Here is a 7,925-nt window from a genome sequence, read left to right on the forward strand (position 1 = left end):
ATGTATCATCTTGGAACATGTGACCCTTCCGAAAAATGGAGGCAATCTGACCAAACTCTTACAACAAAGAGGACTTTATTGGATAGACCGACTCGACTCCATGCACCCGAGAGGGATGAATCTTGACTGGGACCTGACGTGTTATTTGTAAGCAGCAAATATCTGTAACAGTGACTTTGAATGTGGACATTTACACCATCTGTAAAACAAATTGCATAAAGGCATAAATACCGGAGTTTCCCAATGAATATTAACAGTATTTGACATCACATAATTGTACAGTAAAATGTATGTATTTTTGAACACGGACAATATGTATTTATCAGAGATATCTATGATCAGTGATACGTTAGTATAAGGCTCTGTGAACTGACAGCTGTGTGCAGACGTGTAAGCACACGCACACTGAGGAACTGTTTATTTTACTTTTGAAACTGATCTGTCATGGTCCTATCACATTAATAGAAATATGTTAGAATTTGTTTGTTCGCAAAAAAGCGAACGTGACATTTTATACCCACCCAAAATGGCAGAGGTCGACAGACAGCTAATGCACTAGACTATTAGTGAGCCTCTGGCAATGGTCGCCTAGCAACACAGCAGGACGCGATAGCCTTGTGCACACCCGGCGACTGCGATTTGAGAGAAGGGAGTCAGTGAACGGATACGAGTGAAATCCGTGAGAAGTTATCCTTCTACTTTCTCCACTGGATGGTATCATGCGAGGCAATGTCTGCTTAATAACGCGGCTACGCTTCCAAAGCAAGATTGAGTAAAGAACTGTACTGAACGTTACCGTCCCAGTCCGCACCTGCGTTAGCCAGCCAGTAGGATGTTTTTTTTCACAACTTGTAAAAGTCAGAATATGCAGGAAATTACACAACAAAGTGCTGATCTAGCAAGTTAATCACTGAGAGGTAAGAAGAAGTTTCAGGTTGCCAATTACTTTCATAGAAGCCTTTAAACATGTTTTCTAAGCATAGCTCTCATTTTCACCAGATACTAATCAGTGAAGAAACGAGCAGACATCAAAGGTCCATAACACCGGACTACGTACTCTGATGAAACAGAACAACACAATTATATTTGCCTTGAAGCCAGGTATGTAGGCTTTGAGCAAAAAAATGATTAGTTTTAAAATACAGTTACTAGTTGCACAAATACTAAAGGGATACAATTTGAATTTCACTTTGAGCTAAATGTCCACCTGAAAGGTTGTTTGTTTGTTTGTTTGTTTATTTATTTATAATGCGCACCAGACCCGTAGGTAAAAGGGTGCAGCAAAAAGAAGGTGCAAAGCTTACAAGGTTACAGATAGGTTACATTCAAGCACAATATACAATATATTTACAGTGAAAAGGGAAGTTACAGCATGTTACAAATAGGTGAGACAAAAGTCATGTAGCATAATAAAGCAGAAAATGTACAAGTTCAAGCCAGATTGAGTTTTCTGTTCACTGGCCTATGAGGGAGTCTGCGGGGGCCTAGGTGCATACTACCGTGAGGGTCAGCAGTCAGTAAAATTGAGCCACTTGATGTAATTCTTTCTGAGGTGTGTATAGGGTTGGTCTGCTCTGAACTCATGGGGCAGAGAGTTCCAAATTGTGGCTGATTGTACTGGGAAGCTGTTGCCGCCAATTTTGGAGAGTCTAAATCTAGGTTTGAAGGCAGTTGGTATTGTTAAGTCTTGTCGGTCTATTGGAGGTTCTTCTAGTTAGTCTGTCTGTAAGGTAGCTAGGGGCCGCATTAGTTAGTCCTTTATGGGTGAGGAAGACCATTTTTAGCAGTATTTTGTTATGGGTCAGCAGCCAGTCATGCTGACGTCTGATTGATGAAATGTGTACTGTTTTATTTAGACCTAATGCAGCTGTTAAGGCATTATTTCGAAGGATTTGAAGTTTATAGATGGTAGCTTTGTTGGCACCACTATAGAGGGCATTGCAATAGTCTAACCTGGAGAGTATCAGTGCTCTTGCCAGGATCATGCAGCTGTCGTTGGAAAGCAATGGCTTACCAGCTCTGATAAGCTTACACGTATAAGCAGTGGAAGGGGCCAAGGATTTTACTTGTTTGTCGAAGGACTTCGTTGAGTCAAGGTAGAAACCCAAGGTTTTTACCTCTTTAGTGACTCTGATGGTGTTGTTATCGATGATGAATGAGGAATATTCTTGACCTAGTTTATTGATATTAGTATGAGTACCCAGGATTATCAATTCGGTCTTATCATTAAGGCATAGGCCGAGGGTGGCCTTCCATGCCCGGAGGATGCGATAGACCCTATTCACCAATGCCAGATCCGTGCTGTGATCCCCTGAAAGAGGGAGGAGAATCTGTGTATCATTTGCATGGTTTGTGTAGGTGATACCCAGAGGTCCAGATTGTTGAACAGTGGTTTGGTGAATGTATTGTAAAGGGTAGGGGAGACACAGGACCCCTGTGGTACACCACATTGGATGGGAGATGGGTCTGCTGCTGCCGATTGGGAGAACACCCTCATTGTCCTCTCACTCAGGGAGGATTCTATCCATCTGGTAGCCTCCATAGAAAAGTGAGCTGATGAGTCCAGATGTCTGCAAAGGACCTTGTGATCCACCAGGTCGAATGCAGCTGAGAGATCTAGTAATAGGAGAAGTGCTGTCTTCCTTTTATCTCTCAGCTCATCAACCTGTGTTTTTAGGTCGATCAAGGCAGTTTCTGTCCCGTGTAGTCGACAAAAGCCAGACTGTCTAACTCCCAGGAGGTTGTGCAGATCAAGGTATTTTTGGATCTGGATGTATGCCACTTTGTCAAGAATTTTAAGTAGAAATGATACCGTTGTAATAGGGCGGTAGTTGGTGGGAATAAGTGGATCCAGTGTTTGCTTTTTCAGAAGTGGGAGTACCCAGGATTGTTTTAAATGAGTGGGAATAGTGCCAGAAGTAAAGGAGGCATTGATCAATTTTGATATGAATGGCGATAAGTCTCTGGCGGCATCTTTTATAATCTGCGCAGGGCAGATGTCGCCGTTGCAATTGCATGGTTTGAGAGATAAAATGGTTTTCTCCACTTCTAGAGTAGTCGTTTTGGTGAAACAGAATCTGGGAAGCAAGGCTGAGGCGGTGTCTCTAGGAGGAGGTGTGCAGGAGGGATGCAGTATCTTTAGTGTGTCTTTTTTTAAGTTGATTTTATTTTGGAGGGTAGTTATTTTGTTGGATAATACGTGTTGGATACCCGAACACCAGGTCCTGTTTTTAATGCAAATGTCTGGTGTGGGTGTCGGTGACTCCAGTTCTTTAAGGATCGTAGACAATTCCTTCATGCTTGAATTGGATTTATCAATGTGTTCATTGTATGAATTCTTTTTTGCCATGCATATTTCTTTTTTGTATTGCATTGCGATAGTAGTTACTCTACCTTTATTTTCAATGGAGGGGGACAGTCTCCAGGCAGTTTCGCATTTCCTTTTCAGGTTGTGTAGGTCTTTTAGTTGTGGGGTGAACTACTTATTTGGGTGGGCTTTAGGTTTGCTAGCTCTCAGTTTGAGCGGGGTAATTTTGTCCAAGGTGGAAAGCATGATTTTATTGTATTCATGGACCAGTGTACTGGGGTCCAAATTATCAGGCAGTGAATTAAGAGTCGGGAGAATAGCAGGGATCACTTTATCTTCTATTATGTTCTTTTTATTTCTAGTTAGGCGGGGTGGCGCCAATGGTGGGGCCTTCGAGGGAGGTTTATTGGTAGATAGAGTGAAGGACACGAGTGTGTGATAGCGGTGATGGCAACTGTGCAATTGTTATCAGCTACCCAGTTTAGCGTTCTGCCTTTGCTCTGGGTGGGCTTATTGACTTTCTGTGAGAATCCTAGGTCTGACAGCGTGTTAGCTACAGCTGCATTTGTATCCGCTGAATCCTTAAAGCCCAGGTTAAAGTCGCCTATTAGTAGTAGCTGAGATGTTGTTTTCAGGTTATTAGCTAGTAAGCTATTTATATCTTCTTCGAAAGATCCCATGGGGCCAGGTGGTCTGTAAAGTAGATGGATAGTTAGTGACTGGGAGTTCATTAGGGGGAGTTTTGCAGTGAGGATTTCACAAGAAGGCAGAGTTTGAAGAGGGGATCGTCTTAGTGATAGGCTCTCTTTGGAAATAATAGCGATTCCACCACCTCGGGTTCCGTCTCTATCCTGCCTGGATATTGTGTATCCATCTGGGATGGCTAGCATAAGCGAGGGCCCTGCAGAATTATGTAGCCAGGAGTCCGTTATGGCGAGGAAATCAAGGTTTCCCTCTAATATTAGGTCGCCTATGTCTGTGGCATAGGCAACAAGAGATGTCACGTTTAGGAGTGCCCCTTTAAGGGGGTGTGCTTCTATTTTGGCTGTCATTTGGCGAGGCCTTAAAGTATTTGAGACAGTTGGCATGGTATTGTAGGTTATATTCTGGCTGGCAAAGGTGTGGGGAGTAGCTAAAGGTGAAAGCTGGTTGATATTGTTGATTTTATTATTGACAAGGCAATTTGTTTTTTTATGAAGCTGTGGTAGTGATCTGGTGAGTGGTTTGTATATTTTAGCAAGTCTTGCCCGGAGTCTGAGATTTCTGTCGTTCAGGGTGCAGGGGAGGGTAGCGTAGGCTTCTAGTCCTGTGTCGCTTGGATATTGAGTAGGGAAAGAGCTGTAGCTGTCAGATTAGATGGTGATGGCCCCCTGAGGTGAGGCTAATCTGTTGCCAAGTTCTGCAGAGCTGGCAGCGAGGAGGGTAGAGACCTTCAGTATACAGTATACTATGCTTTGGAATAGCATGTTTGGAGGGATGTTAGTGTCTCTGAGTATTCAGTGTGGTCTAGTCACGCATCTTATTCATGGTCAAGTGTGGCGTGTAAGTTGGACAATCGAAGTTCTAGGGACCCTGGTGGTGATTATATAAAGTCTATGATCAGAAGGCAAGGGCCCATGGAGGCCAGATAGCTTTGTGGAGAGGCAATAAGTTAATATATGCAATTTGCAGACATATACTCATGGGAATAAAAATCATTCGGCCAGGGCATCAGAACACATGCACAAGATAATATCAATGAATTGCTTGCATTTTGTCATTACATTTGCGCATGTTGAACACTACGTACGTAGTTAGAGCGCTATGAGAGGCATGATGGTTGGCAGTTGGGTAGGGCATGCTATAGTGGAGAGAGACTAGCATAGGATGATGATTCCAAGGTAGCTATGAGCAGTGCATAACATACCTAAGTTTGGGATGGGAAAGGGTTCCTGGTCAAGGCGGCATGGGCCCATGGGAGGGAAGGTTCTAGTCGTAAATTGAATACAAGATTTCAATATCGGCGCCAAGGGCAGTGTGCAGCCTATTGGTGCAGGGTGAGCATAGCAGATGGACGTAGGGAGGTGGACATCAGTAGATCTGGAACACTGGATACAGGCACGTGAACAGGGGGTTAGTTAATGTGCCTTATATAGAATAGTCAGATGGGCACTTAGGAGGGTGTGCAGAGCAGGCATGCATTTAGCGCGAGTAACATAGGCACCATGTGGGTCCGTGGGAGCAGAAACTACATCCAAAAAAGAGAATATGGTCAATCGGAGCATAGATTTGTGCCATTAGAAACAATTCAGCCATACATAGATTGGAATACATACAACGTGGAGATACTCTCATTGGAGGGCGTCTGGTGCAGTGATCGTAACGGGAAGGTGTGCAAAACACGCACTAGCCGGAGGTACAGTGAGTGCAAATAGGTTGGGAACAGTAAGGTACGAACACATTAGATCAATCCGGCCATGAATTACAAATGTTGTACCAGGATCCACGGGACACTAGCGAGGGGGCACCATGTGCAATAGCGTAGTGGGATGTGGATATGCAGTCTAGGCACTGAATGTTCAAAGGGCAGTTCAAGAAAATGGTAGACAGTTAACAGCGGGTGCGTCGCTTAGGGGGAGTGAGCTGAGTCGGTTTGTGCAAATAGCCTAAGGACTAGTTATGGCATTTAACAGTGAAAGTCAAGGCCCATGTAAGATTTAACTGTTTAACTGTCTGTCTCTGGTACTTATGGCCTGATGATTGTAACGTTCGGGAGTATCAGCAAACTTCCGAGACAAATGGCATGACGTTAGCCGACATCAGGGAGCACAAGATGCGCAGCACAGCAGATAGGCATGATATCAAAGTCCATAGATAAGATGTTGTGCAGGGGTGCTGGCGCAAGGCGTGAAAGGCTAGTGACAGGCTCAGGACAGGTATTGAGCCTTCGCTTGTGCCTTAGAGGGCGGGCCGGCTTCTCACCTGCCTGCGAATGGGAGCAGTGTAATTAGGATGGCTCCAGCCAATCCTAGCCAGCCTTGTAGAGGCTGTGTGGCAACACAGATACAGATGGCTTGCTAGTGCAAAGCGGCCATCTTGGAACACCAAACCTCGTAGCTTAGTAAATACGAGTGCAGCAAATTAAGAGGCAAAAGCCATTTCATCAAGCTCAGGTGCTCGTGGTATCAGGATTGTAGATGCTGCGAAATTGCAGGGATAAATAAAAATCGAATCTGGAAATGTTTTGGCTGTTCGTATATTGGCTAGTTTCTTCTGCATAAAGCCCAGGGACTTACCGTGGTGGTGGGGCCCATCCAGGTATAGGACACTGCTCCTGCAGTGGAGCACCTGCTCCTTTCGATGCTGAAGGCTGCAGCTGGCTGGAACAGGCTCGGGACAGGTATTGAGCCTTCGAGCCTGTGCTTTAGAGAGAGGGCCGGCTCCTCTCCTTCCGGAGCGTCAGCTCCCACTAAGATCAGACCACCTCACATCTTTAAGGTGAGTCCTATTTGAGAATACACGCATTATATTTGACTTGATTGACTTACAATTGGTCTCGTAGTGGGACACGATACCATGTTGCAGACTATTTAACCAACTCAGTAATCAGAGTGTTTTAAATTTTAGATTCACACGACGACAAGTGAAGGGCAGACGTCAAGTCACGAGCCCATAATCAGGTTAGTGCAGAATAGTACATCTCCCTTTTCAGTTAACTAAAGAGAACCACACAGCAATTATGATAGTAATTATTGATTACTTTTTTACTTACACTTACAGAACTTAAACGCCTCCAGATATCTTTACCTGAAGAAGATCGTAGATTGCTCGAAACACGTAGTAAACTAATAGGAAGATCTACAAACTACCTATCAAGATATCAGGGCACATTATTTAAGAATTTGACAATTAAATATATGTCTGCCACACATGCTAATGATGTGAATCGCTAAATTGTTTAGATATAAATGTCAATGAAATGTGATTGATTATTTATCAGGTCTTTTAATGAAAAGTGTCCATTTTGAAACTCTTGTTACTATTGAATGTATTACGCTTGAAAATGTATTTCTTTTTTGTGAATTGTTTCAAAAAACATATAAACAGTTTTGCACACTAAGAAGTGAATTTATTTGAATATTTACCATAACCTTAGGGTTACTGTGAGTGCCTCTATTTGTTCCTCGTTCAACCACGGGGTACCTGTCCTTTGCACATTATTCCTCAAATAAAGCAGAACAATCGGTACGTAGTAGTGTCAATTTCTATGATATTATATGCTAGGTTATTTATAATGCGCTTAATACCCAGAGGTTTCTAAGCACGGACGCAGGGATCAAACCTGTTTTGCTCAGTGTCGTCTTGCTTCCAAGGTGAGCAAATTGCCGCTGAGCTATCCTCCCGAGACACATCACTACATATTTTAGATAATCGAGATTTGAGAACACCATTTAGCCTTTCTACTAGCCCATTGGCCAGATGGTGGAAAACCGAAGACAACTTGTGCTTCATTCCTAAGAGTGAAGTGATCTCTGCAAAAAAGTCATTAAAGAAATTGGCCCTATTGTTGAACTTTAGGACCTTACAAATTCGCCACCGTGGAAATACCCCCCTCACCAAAAATATTGTTGCAAAAAAT

At 43.4% G+C, this 7,925-nt stretch overlaps 1 long non-coding RNA gene across 1 annotated transcript; it reads left to right on the forward strand.

Annotated features, from left to right (window-relative positions):
- The first annotated feature begins 6,388 nt into the window (after window positions 1-6,388).
- On the forward strand, window positions 6,389-7,514 carry LOC138489565 (uncharacterized). Its single transcript, XR_011274810.1, has 3 exons — window positions 6,389-6,784; window positions 6,914-6,966; window positions 7,067-7,514. It is a non-coding gene; the product is annotated as an uncharacterized lncRNA (long non-coding RNA).
- Window positions 7,515-7,925: the final 411 nt, after the last annotated feature.

The sequence above is a fragment of the Ambystoma mexicanum genome, chromosome 9, assembly GCF_040938575.1.
Source record: "Ambystoma mexicanum isolate Mex_15411 chromosome 9, UKY_AmexF1_1, whole genome shotgun sequence".
Lineage (NCBI taxonomy): Eukaryota > Metazoa > Chordata > Amphibia > Caudata > Ambystomatidae > Ambystoma > Ambystoma mexicanum.